This window comes from Dreissena polymorpha, chromosome 5, assembly GCF_020536995.1.
Source record: "Dreissena polymorpha isolate Duluth1 chromosome 5, UMN_Dpol_1.0, whole genome shotgun sequence".
Taxonomy (NCBI): Eukaryota; Metazoa; Mollusca; class Bivalvia; order Myida; family Dreissenidae; genus Dreissena; species Dreissena polymorpha.
This window is the reverse complement of record NC_068359.1, coordinates 123,576,533-123,595,900: the sequence shown is the minus strand read 5'-3', so window position 1 is coordinate 123,595,900 and position 19,368 is coordinate 123,576,533. Positions and strand designations below refer to the sequence as shown.

The 19,368-nt window shown below is 35.7% G+C and overlaps 2 protein-coding genes across 5 annotated transcripts in view; one reads left to right on the top strand and one right to left on the bottom strand.

Moving 5' to 3' along the window:
* The window catches only part of LOC127880797 (sodium/bile acid cotransporter 5-like), a 65,039-nt gene extending 46,103 nt beyond the window's left edge, over positions 1-18,936 (bottom strand). The window contains exon 1 of the mRNA XM_052428230.1: positions 18,709-18,936. The gene's annotated coding sequence lies outside the window, so the exon portion shown is untranslated. The remainder of the gene's footprint in view (positions 1-18,708) is intronic.
* LOC127880801 (trafficking protein particle complex subunit 13-like) overlaps positions 1-19,368 on the top strand; it is a 122,059-nt gene that overhangs the window by 60,672 nt on the left and 42,019 nt on the right. The window lies entirely within an intron of this gene.

Here is a 19,368-nt window from a genome sequence, read left to right as displayed (position 1 = left end):
AAATCCTTATCTGGAGCTCTGAAATGATTCATACCAGAGCATAAACAAATCATATAAACTTTATACAATGTTACTGACGCTATAATAAACTTATACATACATTTAAGTAAAATTTATTTTTTTTTCAATCATGTGAACAGTTTAAAATATTTTTATTTATTAAATAAATTATAATAAAAGCTTTCTTTGTTTTTACATTCATCTAAGTAAGTTGTATTGATAAATGAAGGTCTTCGAGATATATTTATTTCTTCTTTAATTTATACCAAAATGCATTCCAAACACAAGGAAAATGAGAACATGTCCACATTACCCTCTCTATTTTAGTATACACATTTATTGAAGCCAAGCCATGTGTCTGGTTTCTAAATTCTTGTTTTTAAAGATTTTAGATATTTGTGACGCTGGCTGCCCTTTTATTTTTGCTTTGCAGTCAACATTTCAATCACATCTAGAACATCTGTATTATAAATTATTACTCATAAGTTGTTATTGCATTAGCACCTTGCTTATTCTGACTCCACTTGGGATTTTGTAGGCTACACACCACTAACAAGTCAGGCATAAATGGCCTCCAAAAATTGCTTTTTCGTTACCTGTTGTTCAATTGTAAAAACATATTAAGGAGGCAACACTTGTTAGTACTAAATATTTCAACAGTTTTAAGTCTTCTTATTGAGCTTCACAATTGTTTGGAACCATTGTTCAGGCTTAACAAAGTTTCAGGCCAATAAAACATGACCTTAAAAGAATGTTCACCTTCCATTTCAAGTTTCTTTCTGATTTTTACATTACTCAAAATTGCATTTCTGATGCATTTCCAAGAATATGGCTCAAAGAATAATATTCAGGAAACAAGAGGGCTTGAAAGGCCCTTAGTCGCTCACCTGAGGTACACAGGAACTGACCTATTCTGTGCAGCCCTAGATATCATTAGAACAAATGTTCTGACCAAGTTTCATGGAGATTAAACTATAAAATAATGTGACTTTAAGAGTGTTAACAAGGTTTTACTATAGCCATGGTGGCCATGCTTTTCAACAAATCGGAACCATTTCCTAACTTATCCAAGATTTCATTACAAAAAAATGTTCTGACCAAGTTCAATAAAAACTGGACTATAAATGCGACTTTTAGAGTGTTAACAAGGTTTTACTATAAGGAAAAATGCCACACCCCCTAGTGGCCATGTTTTTCGACAACCCTTTTTCATTTTTGTTTATCTGAGACATTGTAAGAACTACAGTAGATTTCGCTTAATTGAATAGCCCATTTGTCACGACAGAATATTCAATTATCTGGAGTATTCAATTATATGGAATCAGTTATATGTCTAATGTTATCACTAACCGGGTGTAATCCTCCTGGAAATTGTGCTTTTCATGCATAATCAAAACATCGTTTCGACACGTAAAGCATTTAAAAAAAGTTAATATTGGAATTAAATATTGAATCCATTATAAATATAATATTAATGTTTTGTTGAATTCCCAAATGAGAATTCAAATTTTGTAATCCAAAACACACTTTCTAGATTTAAATAAAACGTCCACATGTATTTCCTTTGCCCCAAACAAAAAGCTAGCGAAAACTATGCGGCAATGTACAATACGGTGCGTGTAATGATTTTTCCCATTTTCATTTTATTGCTTACCCAAGGCTTACGCTAGCAACATCTATTGCTCATGTATTGTTGTGGTAAAAAGCGCGCGAAAATTAGCGTGGGTGTATATACTCTGTCGAAGGAAAACTTTGTAGCGAGGAGAATGCTGTATCTTTGACGTTACGCTCTTTCAGGTAGTTTAGTATTGAAACAGATAATGTACTGTGTACTGATTTACCGGAAAATCTGGTCAATACTGGTCTTGAAAACATGATCAGCAGTGTTAAGACTGCGATGTTTTGACAAATGTACGAGTTTTTGATTGTTCAACATCATGTTTAGATATGATCTACCGTGACGCAGTTGTGTAGGTTTATATACACGAACTGAGAATATAGTGTAACATTCCATCACCTATTGCAAACTGTCGAGCAAGACACGTCAACAGTTTGTTTCTAATCAGCAACACTCTCTTTAATTGTTTCTAAGTGACAACAAATTGTTGAAGTGTGTTACTCGACAGTTTGCATTCGAAAGTTTGCACCTGACTGCACACCGGAGACTCCAGTGTTTGCATTGTACTTGCTCGCATACTACACCTGTTAGTCACGTGACGCTTGACAGACGCTGCATACATGCATGGTGTGAAATGAAAACAAAGGCAGTCAATTGAGCGTGTCTGTCAAAATCGTCGATATGATGCGTATCCTTGGAGATTTATAACATTCTTTGCTGGATTATAGTGTGGATTATAGTGTGCAATAGAAAATTGGCTATTCAATTAAACAAAATAGGCCATATTTCCTATCAGAATATGTGGAGTTTTTACAATGGGAAGAGATGCAAATGGTTTGGTGTTTTTAATTTCTATTTAATTAAACAAATTATTATATTATCCGATATTCAATTAAGTGGAATCTACTGTAATATCTTGTTATCTCAGGTGAGTGACTTTGGGCCTTTCAGGCCCTCTTGTAATATTGAACACAGCAACTTAATATTTGGCATGCATGTGTATCTCGTGGAGCTGCACATTTTGAGTGGTGAAAGGTTATGGTCATCCTTCAAGGTCAAAGGTAACAAAATAAATAAAAAAATAAATATTTTCCATTCAATCTCTAACTTACTTCTTGTAGAGCTGCACATTTTGAGTGGTGAAAGGTCAAGGTCAACCTTCAAGGTCAAAGGTAAAAAAAATAAAAAACATAAATTTTCATAACTTGTTATGCCCCAGGATCGAATGATCGGGGGGGCATATTCAGTGCTCCATATAACATGCGTAAAGGCGTAAAAATGAATTAAATTTCTTAAATAAAGATTTAGATTTAAAATCTTTGCGTAATATAAAGTTACGCATTGCAAATAAAACACGAATTCGAAATTTTCGAACGTGCGTAAAACTTCCAGTAGTAAATTATATACAGTCAACATTTCATCCCGGTTCTGACTCGTCTAGGCGCTCAATTTAAACTACAACTTTAAGTCAAAGTCACTCAAGAGTTTGCTGTGAGGAAGAGCCACACCTAAGAATGGTAGAAAGGCCAAACGGTCTCGATTCTGTTCTCCTAGTATTGCAGGCGAATCATTACTGTTTATTGTACCTTTTTGATTACACTTATTGTAATTTTTAGCGAGGCTGTTTTTGGAGAAAACCCGAGCTATTGTCATAGCCAGCTTGTCTTCTGACATCCGCCGTCTGACGTAGGCGTCGTGCTTAAACCTTTACATTGGCCATAACTTTTTTTAAATATTGAAGATAGCACCTTGATATTTGGCATGCATGTGTATCTTATGGAGATGCACATTTTGAGTGGTAAAATTTCAAGGTGAACATCATCCTTCAAGGTCTAGGGTCGAAAAACAAAGTCAAGGGAAGTAATAAGCTTTAAATGGACATAGTTATCTGACCTGCCCACGTATATATTTTTGTTAAATAAATCAAAGCGGCGCAGTAGGCGGCATTGTGTTTCTGACAAACACATCTCTTGTTGGGTCACTAGGTCAAAGATCAAAGGTCACTGTGACCTCTTAAAAAAAAAAAAATTCTGACAAGCTTTCGCAGCCAAGCGTGGCACATGTTATGTGGAGCTCTTGTTATACACAAGTAATATACTGTATACCTATTCAAAATGTCATTAAAATTAAATGTTAAATATAGTTTTTGATATGACTTTAATGGCAACCAAAAGGCCATTATGACCTAAGCCGAAGTGTCAGTGATCGTTTTACATAAAAAATCAAAATGGCCGACCCAAGCAGTGTATCGAAGCGTGGAAGGCAAAAAAAGCCATTTCAGTGTCATTTGAGCCAGAAAAAGCTGTCCGATTGTGGGAAAGCAAGAAACGGAGAAGGAAAGCCAGGCTTTTCCAATACTATAAACCAAAATGTTGAATTGTAGATGTGTCAAAAACAACGAATAAAAAACTTATTTGCTAATATATTGTTATGCCCCCCTTCGAAGAAGAGGGGGTTTATTGCTTTGCACATGTCGGTCTCTCGGTCGGTCATGAAACTTCATAGGTACATTGATCATGACTCGCAGATGACCCCTATTGATTTTGAGGTCACTAGGTCAAAGGTCAAGGTCACGGTGACCCGAATTAGTAAAATGGTTTCCGGATGATAACTCAAGAACGCTTAGGCCTAGGATCATAAAACTTGATTGGTACATTGATCATGACTCGCAGATGACCCCTATTGATTTTCAGGTCACTAGGTCAAAGGTCATGGTCACATTGACCCGAAATAGTAAAATGGTTTCCGGATGATAACTCAAGAACGCTTAGGCCTAGGATCATGAAACTTTATAGGTAGATTGATCATGACTCGCAGATGACCCCTATTGATTTTCAGGTCACTAGGTCAGAGGTCAAGGTCACAGTGACCCAAAATAGTTAAATGGTTTCCAGATGATAACTCAAGAACGCTTATGCCTAGGATCATGAAACTTCGTAGGTAGATTGATCATGACTTGCAGATGACCCCTATTGATTTTCAGGTCACTATATCAAAGGTCAAGGTCACGGTGACCTGAAATAGTAAAATGGTTTCCGGATGATAAAACAAGAATGCTTATGCCTAGGATCATGAAACTTCATAGGTACATTGATCATGTATGCAGATGACCCCTATCGATTTTGTGGTCACTAGGTCAAAGGTCAAGGTTACGGTGACCCGAAATAGTAAAATGGTTTCCGGATGATAACTGAAGAACGCTTATTCATCATGAAACTTGATAGGTAGATTGATCATGACTCGCAGATGACCCCTATTGATTTTCAGGTCACTAGGTCAAAGGTCAAGGTCACGGTGACCCGAAATAGTAAAATGGTGTCAGGATGATGGATAACTCAGGATAACTCAAGATCGCTTATGGCTAGGATCATGAAACTTCATAGGTACATTGATCATGACTGGCAGATGACCCCTATTGATTTTCAGGTCACTAGGTCAAAGGTCAAGGTCACAGTGACAAAAAACATATTCACACAATGGCTGTCACTACAACGGAGAGCCCATATGGGGGGCATGCATGTTTTACAAACAGCCCTTGTTAAGAATTAATTTTATAAGTAGGGGGTAAAATAAGAATTAATTTTTAAAATAGGGAGTAAATAAGAATTTGACCAAATTTTTATCTGGAGCTTTGGGCATATTGTTTTTGGCCTGTCTGTCTGTCATTCCGCCATTCTGTCATTATGTCCCAAAACTTTAACCTTACAGTAAAGTTTTGCAATAACTTTTGAAATATTGAACATAGCAACTTGATATTTGGCATGCATGTTTATCTCATGGAGCTGCAATTTTGAGTGGTGAAAGGTCAAGGTCATCCTTCAAGGTCAAAGGTAAAAAAAAAAGCGGCGGATTAGGGGGCATTGTGTTTCTGACAAACACATTTCTTGTTTACTAATGTAAAGTTTTAATTTCATTTTCAAAATTAAAATACTGATGGTCTGAGGAACAACCAGCACAAAACTTGAACAGACTGGGAGCAGTGTTCTCCGGAAGCACCGGCGGCCGGCGATTTCGCCGGCTACTGACAGTCTAGGCGCCGGCTACTTTCCCAAAAAATATCAAATGGAAACGGCGCAAAAAACGCCCGTTTTAATTCCAGTTGTGACGCGATTTTTCAAACGCGATTTTTCAATTTCGTCTTTCTATTAACTAACCGGATGTTTCTATTCTAATGTGCGTTGTTTGCGCCGAACAGGAAGAAGCACGGATAAAACCGATCGATACAGTACACTCCACGCGTTTTCCCCAATTTCTCTCGCTTTTCCGCGGGCAGTGACCTGGAGGGAGATTAAGAAAATCCCGCGAAACGCGGCGTTTGCATGATTTTGGACGCGGCGGTTAACGATCGGCAAAATTGATAAGCCGACGCGGCGGCCCTCGGCGTTGGCAACGCGGGGGAAACTCCGCTTTTAACGAGATAACGATCAATTTAACGTTGTTTGACTTCCTGATTTTCAAATAAAATTACATTTATTACAAGTACATACATGTAGTATAATATATACAATTAAAAAAAAACAACCAAGATAGATCGACGTGGTTGTAGAAGTAGTTGTTGTTGTATAGAAAACTCGTTGATTTACGACAAACAAAGCGTCGTCTTTTAACTGATACTTACCAATTAATATAATCACAGTTTGCAACATTGTTTTTATTTTGATAATTTAATTCAAAGTTTTCATGTTAGCAGGTGTTTTTTTCTATACTGAACATGTAGACAAATGACCGAGGACCCTATTAAAAGTCTCGCAAAAATTCGCAATATGTTTGACGTCATGAAAGAAAAACCGCTTCCTGTCTGAAGGCATGAAAAACACACTGTTCTCGCCGACAAAATTGGCTTCCTTTGTTTGGCAATCAACACGCTAAACCAATGGGGTGTTAATAACTCAATAGCAACTGTCGAAATATGTAACTGCACGTGCTTAGCTCCGCCGTTCGAATCTTTTACAGGGAACAAAGGGTGGAGTTTAACAGTTAATTTAACACGTGTTTTACGAAAAGTTGAGTCCTGAATGGCCGTAATTACTTGATCTAAGCTTTGACACAACAAATAAATCTATCTCGGAATCCGACAAAGGCCATTTTCCCAACTTTTTGTACAGTTACTAATAATGGCGTCCGCGTGTTTACGAAATTCGAAACACATTCATCTTAAATAACGGTGTCTTGTTGGATAATTACTGGATTTTATTTTTTTATTTTATTTTTTGGTATGCCCAGTAGCACACTGCTAACGCGGTGTTGCGCGGCGGTCACTGATAAGAACGGAAATCGACTGCATTTACCGACTTGGCTAAAGTAATACACGCCGCGGGAATTAGCAAACGCGGCGTAACGCCGAGCGTTTTATCGAGTTCACCTCGCTTTCCAACGCCGCGTGAACACTCGCTAGCAGAAAAAAAAACCGCCGAGGGAGCGCGTTTTTTGGGGGAAAACGCGTGGAATGTACTGTAGTTCGTATCTTTCCGTAAAAGATTATTACCCGGTTTTTAAACGCTCGTTTTTCACGGAGATTTCCGAACACAGATGGTATTTTTAGCTTACTAAGGAAAGTTTACGACTATTTTTAGCTTCGAAGACCATTGTCATGTAAATGCGCCGTATTGGAAGCGTTCCTTCGAGTTTGACCGAATGATTCTGAAGCTGAAGACAAGAGGGAGACGGAAAACTACAACGGGCGAGGCATGGTCAGGGGTGATAACCCCAAAAAAGGGTTAGGGTAAGGGTTAAGGTTAGGGGTCGGGTTAGGGTTAGGGTTGGGTTTAGGCTAACCCAAACCCTAACCCGACCCTAACACTAACCCAAACCCTTACCCTCTAACCCCCCCTTGCGCAATACCATACCATGCCTCGCCCGTTGTAGTTTTCCGTCTCCCAAGACAAGATGCCTCCACCAATAAAGAAACTAAAAATATTCCCAGTAGACTCCAGTCAACGAACTCTAGCCGATTTCTGTAGGCCAATTCAAGGTACAAAGAACAATCCTGGTTCCTATTTCTTCTTTATAAGAAGTTGGTAAACTGTTCAAAAGTAAAAAATGTGTTTCCAATGTCTCTAGTGTTTTTTTATTACTGTCAATTCTAGTTATTCAATGCAAAATGTAACATCTTTGAACAATAAGTTTTTTTATCAAAGAATATTTAAAGCAGTGGAAGCTTATTCTTGATGCAGCTCAAAACAGATGTATAAAGTTCATACAAGAGCTTTCTGCATAACTTTTTCACTGCATTAAACTGCATTAAACAGCCTACTACTATCTGAAAGATCACTGCTAAATTAACATAATTTTATGAACAATATCTAGTGGCAATTATAATGTAAACTTAACAGGTAAAGGGTTTAACCAACCAATGTCAATATTTCATAATTTAGAGTAAAATTGACTTCTTTTGTTCACAGAGATGCCACCACTGGGACAATCCCTGGAAGAGGAGGACCTGAAAAAGCTACAGAACGACCTTAACCAGTTTGTTCAAGTGCAGCCTGAGCCAGCCCCACAGTTTGGAGAAGCAGAATACCAAGATGCCCTCCACGGCCTTGGCATGGATGACCAAGGATCTGGGCTAGATTCTGACTATGGATCTTCAGATTCAGATTCAGATTATTAAAAAACAGTTGTTGCAATTTCATGTTTCTTTTTTCAAAGTTTGTGAGAGAGTTATTCAATAAAATTCAAATAAATATTTTATTTTCTATGAAAAATGCTAGGTTACTTCAATCTAAGAAAAACTCCCTAGAATGCACCAGATTGCACCATTTCACTCATGTACTTTTAACAAAATCCCGGGGGAGACCCCCCATACCCCCCTGGCAGGAGGGGATACCCCTCCCGCACCTACCCCACTCGCCACTTCGCGGCTCGTGCACGCGACATGCCGCGTGCTTAGTCACTGGCTACTTTAGAAATATTTCTGGCTACTTTAGATTTTATGGAGAACACTGCTGGGAGCATCATTCTCCTAAGGTGTTCTGGTTTTATTCTGGTCGTATATAGCAATTTTTAGATTCCCCCCCTCCCTCCGATCTTGAAAGGTTTAAGACATATAAATTGAAACAAGTGTTTTTTTGGCGTAAGCTGTATTAAGCCAGCTTTTCACCCTGACTTGACCTTTGTAAGTGTCCAATAAAATTCAAATAAAATTTCCCGCGGCTAGGTACGAATGAATACACTTCATTTATTCCATTGGCTGATTTGAGTATACCACCAGAACATTGGAAACATATCCGCGTCTTTGTAACACTGTTTTACTGTATGAAACAATTTTATCTCTAATGAAAAGGCTTAATAGATAGAACAGTTTTACACTCAATTCTCGACATCAATACAGTTTGTGCGTACACCTTTTATTTTCAGAGTATTACCAGCGCAAAAGCGTTTATACTTAAAAGGCTATGTTCTCATATTTAGTACTTACTTCCATATTCCTGTCAACATGTTAACATGTAAAAGTATAAAGAGCAGTGGAAGCGAGGCCTCACTTTAAAGAATTGCATTTCAACCCGCGAGGTTTCGGGTCAATTCGCGGACATTCAGAGTTTATATACAGGTAATCACCGGAGTTCGCGGTCAGTAAAATAATCGTTATATAATAAAGACGCTATCCGTGAACTAGGTGACCTGGAATTTTCTTTAGACCAGAAATATGTTAAAAGAAGATATTCAGCAATATAATTATGGTATGTCAATAATAGATTCTTAATGTGTTTTCAACAATACAATGATAAATATTATTTTTAATAAATTTATCAATAATTATTCCACCATATTGCCTAATGTACTAAAGTGATATTATGAGCATGTAACAGTTTATAGGTGTCTATCGCAACCGTTGATTATTTTTGATGTTTCTACTTCATATACACTTATAGTAATTAATGCAGCATCAACATACTAAAACAATATACCAGAAAGAGAAAAATAATTTATTTGAATATCAACCGTACTTTTGTTTGACAACTGATCATGCGTTTACGAGTTGAACCTAAATTTAGTTTTAGTGCAGATTTGTTCATACGACACAAAGACACAATATTGTTTTACGGATCATTTCGGCTTACAGGACTGGGTGGGTCACGTAAGAATATCGAATATAAAATATATTTTTATAAACAACTGGTAGCAAGGTGAGTTGCAGATAATTGATCAGTAACCACATTTTAACTAACTATTTTGACCTGTTAATTCTTTTCAGCTCAATTCAACAGTGCAAAATGCCCATAATATCACTTTAAGCATGAGCACGATGATTCTCGATACTGTTAATAATCGAATCAAATAGCAATGCCCGACAGACCACTAAAACAGGTTTGTTCTCGTGTGGCCGGTTGACTCATATGTTTAAATTTCACTTCCATTCTTCTTTTGGTTTTCTGTTTTGTATCTATAGGTTTATGACCAGCAATATGTTATAATGTAAAATAAGCCGCGAAAACTCCCCGTAACATCCCGTACTGCGTGTGATGCAGCTAAGAACTGCACAGAAAAAGACATTCGCTATCCTTGATCTCATTCATTAAACTATTTACGCCGTATATCTTTTTTAAAGATATTTCTTGTTAAGATTTATGAAATAAAGGGGTTTATTTAGGCTGATGCAGTAGACGGGGTTGATGAGACTTCTGTAATGAGGTTTTATAATTTGACTGATACAATGAACGGGTTGATAAAGACTGATTAAATAAGGCATTCATATAGACTGATCAAACAAATGTTTGTTTAAAGATTGATGCATGAAGGATTTTATTTAGACTGATGCAGCCTAAGGGGGTATTCAGACTTATATAATGAGGTTTACTAAGCCTGATACAACAAAAGGAGTAATAAAAGATTCTTTTAAACTGATTTAGTGAAGGGGTTTTAAGTTAGTCTGTCGAAGTGAAGGGGTTTATTCAGACTAATGGGATAATTAAGACTAATTCAATTAGGACTTTATTTAAATGATATTAATGTGTTCATTCAGCCTGATGCAATAAAGGTACTAATTAAGACTGACACAAAGTACACATACAAACAATGCAATAAGTACTAGTGCTGCAACAATATACCGGTATATCGGTATATATCGCAATCCGCAATCCGCATATTGAATTGCGATACGATTTTAATCATACCGGTACGAAAATTCTACAAAAATTCATACACATTTCGTCCAGAAAAGCCATCCGAAATAATTATATCAAGGTAAACAAAACAAATCGGTGTTTACTGTTGAGTAAAAATAAATTGTTGCGTAAAAATAGCATTCTAAAAAGTTTATTATACGCAGTACAGTTGCTACATGGGAGTCCGCAAGATCTGCTTTTGCATGTCATACTGTTAAATTTACGATGAAGCTTATGGAAATACAAAAAATAACATCACAATTAATTACATTATCAAAATGTAAATTGATGTTATTATAAACAGAAGTAATAATGATCAAAACAAATTTTAAGTAACAGCATTCTGATGAGTTACACGACCGGCTTTAAAACATCCACAATCCTCTTTCCGGTTATTATTCTTCTTGTCAGCCTTTATAATAGTTCTCTAAATGGCAGACGGAAAGGTTATGTTTATGTAATTTAGTTGGTTTGGGTTATTAGCTGGCGATAATAATTCTGGTACAAGTTAGCAATAAATTGCAATATATTGCACTACGGATTTTTGTACTGTTCATATATTGCAATACGGTTTTTGGCGTATTGTTGCAGCACTAATAAGTACCATCTAAGTCTGTGAAGTGTTTAACGTAAGTGTAATCAGATAACAAATCCATGCATTGTGTCACTTTTTGGGATGATGAAGAGCCAGATCTAATGTCACATTTATAAGAATGCTAAACCTTATGTGCAAGCATTAATAGTACTTGTTAACTGCTTGTATTGTTACAGTTTCATAATAAATATATGACTTCTACTGTAACAGTTGAATAATACTTATACAATATACATTGCTTGTACTGTAAGAGTTGAATAATTCTTATACAAATAAATGACTTCTACTATAACAGTTTAATAATACTTATACAATACATTGCTTCTACTGTAACAGTTGCATAATACTTATACAATAAACACGGCGTCTACTCTAACACTTGAATAATACTTATACAAATAAATGACTTCTACTGTAACAGTTCAATAATACTTATACAATATACATTGCTTCTACTGTAACAGTTGAATAATTCTTATACAAATAAATGACTTAATTCTACTGTAACAGTTGAATAATACTTATACAATATACATTTCTTCTACTGTAACAGTTGAATAATTATACTTATACAATATACATTGCTTCTACTGTAACAGTCGAATAATTCTTATACAATATACAGTCATGTCTTTTATTGTAACAGTTGATGCTGATAATTGGATGGTTGTCTTAAAGCTATAAACAGAGCAAATGAAATGGCTAATGCACTTTAACTTACTGCTAAAAAATATTCAAGCTGCGGATACAAGTGCACTTATATTTGAATAGATTTATACTCGCAGAATGAAATGTGTTCATAATTATGCTGGAAGAAAGTATTATTTGTTTTAAGAAGCACTTTTTAAACTGCATAAAAAGTACTGGAAAAAAAAATGAAAGTAAAAGTTTCTTGTGTTTCTGCATGGAGAATTTTTGCGTATTACTTCACTTTTTAAATGATTTTAATTGACAAATAAGTTTCTGACAATACAATACCTCACTATCTTGTTTTTCTGAAACCAAAATGCTGGCATCTCTTTTGGTTGTATTAACTTTCAATTAGCTGTTATTGATTGGAAGAGGTGTAGGTTATGGAGGATTAATTACAACTATTAATAAACATAAAAATCAACATGTTCAAAGAGTATTCACACGTATAGCATGACCAAGCATGTGTTAAATTACTTTCTTATGAGATTGCTTGTTTTTAGTTTTTTAGTTACCCTAAAATAGATTATGAAGAATATACATAACAAAACCTTAGGAAAGAAAACGCAAAAGATGTATGAAAACTGAACATTAAGTTGTTTTACCATTTTTGGAGTTCATGAATCATTTGTTGAGTTCAAGAACTGTTCATGTGTTCCAAAAATAGTTCACAAAAAGTTCATGAACTCAGAAACCATTTTGGCAAAGGCTATGCATGTCTTGGCTTTATAGAAAACAATATGCACAAACACAGCATGCACTTCTGCAGTCAAAAACCTTGACCACTTTATGGAAGCCTGGTTCTTTAAAAAAAAAAGGAACAAGCCTCAAAATGACCTTTTTCCATGATGAAACAGTGTTACAAGAAATTTGTAAATACTTAGATTAAGTGAAAAACTTACATAACAATGATCAAAATTAACTTATTTTATAACAAAATAAGTACCCATTAGTGAAAAAAGGCTTACATGCATCTCTGTAAGTTTCAGTTAAGCTGGAAATCCCACCCATGTTTTTTCATGGAACTGTACTCAAAATGAGCCTTGTTCTGAGAAAACTGGACTTTATGCATGTGCGTAAAGTGTCGTCCCAGATTAGCCTGTGCAGTCTGCATAGGCTAATCAGGGACTACACTTTCCGCCTAAACTTGATTTTCGGTAAGGAGGGACTTTCTTTGAACTTAAAAATACCATAAAAGCGGAAAGTGTTGTCCCTGATTAGCCTGTGCGGATTGCATTTAGCAGTTGAACTGTCCTTCAGTCCGTCCATCCGTCTGTCCGTCCGAAAGCTTTAACATTGGTAATAACTTTTGCAATATTGAAGATAGCACTTTGATATTTGGCATGCATGTGTATCTCACGAAGCTGCACATTTTGAGTGGTGAAAGGTCAAGATCAAGGTCATCCTTCAAGATCAAAAGTAAAAAAAAACAATCCAAGGGAAGTAATAAGCTTTAAAAGGGAGATAATTTCTAAACCTGCCAAATGATATATTGAAATTTTATTTAAAAGCGGCACTATAGGGGGAAGAGGCCAGTAGGACCTGTAAATAAACTCTGAAACAAAAAAAAAAGAAAAAAAAGGGCATTGTGTTTCTGACAAACACATTTCTTGTTTAAACAATTATTTTTGTGATCACCTTTATTCTGTTGTGTGTTGTCGGTAGTGCGTTGTGTGTTGTGCTTTGTCAAAATTTACCTTGTTAACACTCTAGAGACTACATTTATTGTCCAATCTTCATCAAGGTTTTGATCCCCACCATGGGAGGGTTCTTTAGATCTTTATGAAGGACGCCAAGCACTGGTTCTAGGAAATGGACTCGTTTAAATAAGTATTAAGTACTTTAAATGCAATATAGCTAAAATAAATAGGTTTAAACTATGTATTTTTCTAAGAGCTGATATTGTATCGAAAAAGGAACATATATGATGCATTTACCAAAGAGATCATGGTTACAATTAAAAGTTAACAAACTCTTGGTCATCAGTCCATCTTGTATTAAGAGACCACATAATGGAGTAACCAAAAGTGGTCTCTTAATAAAATGGTCGTTAAAAAAAAGATCATTCTGGAAAAATAATAATCATCGTCAGTACCAAACAACTGGCAGGTTTTATGCTGTTTGCTGCTTATCAGTATCAAAGGTTTGGAAGTAAAAGCTTTAAACTTGAATCTAGTAAGAAAGGTCTTTAATAAAATCAAATGAGTTTGAAAGGCTAAAGCAATTGAAAATAAATAGAAGGGTGGGTGGATGGGTGGTTATGGCTCTGCTTTTTGGTATAGGTTTACTTGAATGCTTAGAAATGCCATTAGGTTTCATTTTCTGACCCAATTCCACATGGCAATTTCACACCGTTTGATGTCATGTGAACTTTGGCAATTTAGCTTTCATTTGCTGGCAATGGGATATTAAAGCTACAATAAACGCTAATTAATTGCCGGCTTACCACATTGTTTTCTATCATAATCAGATGTGTAAGTTTTGGTAACCCTGAGATACCAGTGTCTTCATACTTGTAACAGATTTCCCTGTAGTCTCATGGCACCATTAACCCTTTTCCACTCAGAAGCAAAGGGAAAATGGCTATGTGGAACCAGCATTAACCCATTTATGCCTAGCGTCTAGAAAAAGGCCTTGGCGAACAGCATAGACCCAGATGAGACGCCGCATGATGCGGCGTCTCATCTGGGTCTATGCTGTTTGCTTAAAGGAATTTCTGTACAAAATATTCTAAATATAGAAATACACATACTAGACATCCCTAATTTTGAAAATAAATTGATCCAATTTACCAGGATGGGAGAGTCCAGTAGGCAATATTTCTATATTTAGAATATTTCGTACAGAAATTTCTTTAAGCAAACAGCGCAGACCCAGATGAGACGCCACATCATGCGGCGTCTCATTTGGTTCTACGCTGTTTGCCAAGGCCTTTTTTCTCGATGCTAGGCATAAATGGGTTAAAATGGCCCCACAATAAAAAAACTTTGTGCTTTTCCATGTTAAATGTTGCTGTGTAAAGGTTTATATCTGACCAGAAGTATTGGTCTATATGGATTTCTTTCTATTCCTTTTTAACTGACAAAGTGCTGAAGAACTTATCCAATATGAACCAGAATGTTCAAATTCTACTGATGATTGTATCATCTGAAGACCATGTTTCTCAGATGGGATCCCTTGAGACAAAACTTAAAAGAAATATTTATTGATTGCAAGGTGGTAAAAGATGGATCACATATGTTATTGTTAATGATAAAACAACTGGGCTGCAGACAGTTATTATTTGTTTGGAGGAGCGTAGCTTCCTTTAAGCCCTGCATTTTTTTTTGTCACTAAAAATCATACAAATAACATGAATACAATTTCCAAAAAATAAATAAAATCAGAAACGCCGTTAGGTTGGGACAGTAATAAATTCATGATACTTTCCTTTAAAGGAAGTCCAGTTTAGGTGGAAAGCGTTATCCCTGATAAGTCTGTTCAGCAACATGAAAATTTACACGATGTTATTAATGCTTTCATCCACTACAAAATTTAATTTGTATTTAATCACGTTTAAAGTTTGACATATATTTATATTTATTGATTAAATTTCTATAAAAGCTATAAAAAAGAAAAATATTAATCTAATAAAGTTTTATTGATACATGGAAGTCTTTCGGACATGTTAATTTCTTCTTTATCCTTTCTCACTCAGAAGAAAAGTGGAAATGCCTACAGCAGCAACCTTAAACTTAACCATTTGCATGCTGGGATATTTGTCGTCTGCTAAATTGGTGTCTGCTGAATTTCTAAAATCATCATTTTCTGCACTTTTTTTAAAGACCACTATCAGAATAGCAAACAGTTTGGATCCTGATAAGACGCCACATTTTGTGGCGTCTGATCAGGATCCAAACTGTTTGCAAAGGCCTTTTTAAATTCGGTTCCAGCGCTAAAAGGGTTAAACTTCGAAACCAGAACAGCCTGCAAGTCAACGCAGTCTGTTAAGGATTTATGCTGTTTGCTGCTCAATAATATCTTAGAATTGGAAATGAAAGCTTTAAAACATGAATATGTTACGAAAGTGTCTTTTGTGAGGACTACAAACCCTTCAAATGGGTATCCAAGCAGAAAAGGATAAAGTTAAGCTATGCCCATGGTTATTTATGTCTAGTTTTCGAAGATTTTAGATAACTGTGATGCTGACTCCCCTTTTACCTCTGCATGGCAGTCAACATACTAAAATCATCTCAAGAACATCTGTGTTATAAATTATTACTCATAAATTGTTATGGAATTAGCACTTTGTTTATGCTGATTGGTTTACCAGTTGGGATTATGTAGGCTACGCACCACTTACAATGCAGGCATGTTTGGCCTTCCAAAAACGATTATTTGTTACCTGTTGTTCAGTTGTAATCTTTTAAATGAGGCCACTCTTATAAGTTCTAAATATTTCAACAGTTTTAATTGTTTAATGGCTACAAACTTTTTTGGAGCCAATTTTTCTTGTTGAACAAAGTTTCAGGGCAATAAAACATAACCTTTACATACTATTCACATTCCATTGCAAGTTTATTCTGATTTTACATTACTCAATAGTGCAGGGTACTGATGCATTTCAAAGTAAGTGCCTCAAAGAGTAATATTTTGAAAAAAGACACACAAAGGAACAGCTATAAAGTGAATCTGTAAGAGAAATCAGGGTTGAATGGTTGTCTGTTGAAACAAGAATGTTGCCTCCCAAGTGATCAAACACAGTTCCAAGTTATAAAACTTGCAAAGTCAGATTGTCTGATTATGTTACTACTTCACAGGGACTGTTCCTAGAAATGACTCCCTAGCAACATGCCAGGTTTAGTCGGGGTTGAATATGGTCCACACATGCCTATTTGTGGTTTTCCCGGGTTGCCCGGACTTTTAAATAAAATATTCATAGTAACTGTCAGATGGTTGGTTGTTTCATGATATATATTTGATGCAAGTAGCTAAATGGATTTTAAAACTTGATTGACGATGGGGTTTCAGATCATAATGTTGCAAAAAGGGGTTAATTATACCCCCACAAACAAAGTTTAGGGGGGTATATAGGAGTGAGCTTGTCTGTCGGTCGGTCGGTCGGTCTGTCGGTCCGTATATAGTGTCCGCTGTCTATTTCAAGTTGTTTTCATCTGATCTTCACCAAACTTGATCAGATGTTGTATCCAGATGATGTCTAGGTCAAGTTGGAATATGGGTCATGCCGGGTCAAAAACTAGGTAACGGGGTCACTTAGTGCGTTTTAAACATTGAGCATGGTGTCCGCTCTCTAATTCAAGAAGTTTTCATCCAAGCTTCACCAAACTTGGTCAGAAGTTGTATCTAGATGATGTCTAGGCCAAGTTCAAACATGGGTCATGGCAGGTAAAATCTAGGTCACGGGGTCACTTAGTGCGTTTTAAACATTGAGCATGGTGTCCGCTCTCTACTTCAAGTAGTTTTCATCCGATCTTCACCACACTTGGTCAGAAGTTGTATCTTGATGATGTGTAGGTCAAGTTCGAACATGGGCCATGCCGGGTAAAAATCTAGGTCATGGGGTAACTATGTGCGTTTTAAACATTGAGCATGGTGTCTGCTGATTTTGTGAAGACAACATGCAAAATATTCTGTGTCAATGCGGAATGTGGGAGTATTTAAGTCACGTCTGTAACAAAGCCCTAGTTCTGACTTAATTAACAAAATTCAAGTGTTACATAGATTGTTGCGTTGATTTGTTAATTTAGACTGATGCAGCGAAGGGGTTTATTAATTAAGACTATGTTAATAAGGGTTTTCAACTGGAATCATCATAGCTGGATCACGTCCCTGCCGTTAAAGCCAACCATGTGATGATAGCTGTCAGCCATGTGGTGCAATAATTTTCTATTGTTATTATAACTTAAATTAAATTCAGGTAATTATTTTATGTAAGTATGATCCTAAATTTATACAATGTTTTCAAAATATAAAAGAAAATGATACTGCTTCTAATAACATAATACTTGAAATGAAACAAAAATCCTTCCAGATATGAAAGGATTTAATTTGCTAAGTTGCTGATGTGAATTACATCTTTAGATGCTTGTTTCTAACTCTAGTGCAATATCCAATAAATTATATTTGCTACCGAGCTCAAGTGCATGCACATAGAAAATAATAATATTATGTACTATGTAATTTTGTGAAGTGCTTTACATACATAATACTAATAAGATAAAATAAATAACATCCATATATTATTAAATTGTATGGGATGATGAAGAGCCAGATCTAATGTCACATTTATTGGAATGCTAAACCTTATGTGCAAGCATTAATAGTACTTGTAAACTGCTTGTTTTTGTACAGTTGGATAATAATAATTATACAATATACATGGCTTCTATTGTAACAGTTGGTATTGAAAGTTAGATGGTTTTCTTTCAGCTATACACAGAGGATATGAAGTGACTAATGCACTTTTACTTGCAATATCCGTTTCTAGCATTCTTTTTTGATTATTTTTGTGGATAGGCAAGATTACACTTCAGACTTGAATGCGATTACTTTTCGTTAACTTGGTGCATTAGCAGACCTTAAGTGGAAAACTTACATATCAATAATCGAAATTTACTTAAATTACAATATTTACATTAAAAGATGTAGAAGTGTAAGATAGTCAAACAACATATTAGAACATAAAAAGAAAAAAGGCTTACACGTATTAGGGTAAGTGTCAGTTATGCTGGAAATCCCAACCGATTCCTTTCATGTAACTTACTCCAAATAAACTTGCCACCACCATCACTTTCAACACTGTTTTGTTAATAATCTATCAGAAATCAATGGCAGTGTATATATCAGCTGGTTTAAAACACAAGTAGGTTAGTATCAATGCTGCCTGACATTTTGACAGACTGTTGGTTTGTCTGACGTGACACATTGAGTTATAGGTGTGAGACGACTGCAGTTAATGTTTTAGGTCACAAAATACTAATTCATATTTGTATGATATTCATTGTAAAACCTTCAACTTAAAAAGGACCCCAACTACCATGCATTCCTTAAAAAGCATTCTAAGCTGAATCCCTTTAAGAAATAAAAAAAAGGTACATCATGCAATGTATGAAAAAAACACAAATCAAAGTTCACTGTTTTGTAACTTTCTATGTCCCCCAGTCTATACTGGGGAACATACTGTTTTTGCCCTGTCTGTTTGTTGATTTGTTGGTTTGTTTGCGTCAAACTTTAACATTTGCCATAACTTTCAAATATTGAAGATAGCAACTTCATATCGCCCCATTGGTGCAAAAAGGTACCATGTGACATTAAAATTAGAAGGCACATGGTACCTTTTTGCACCAATGGGGCGATATTTG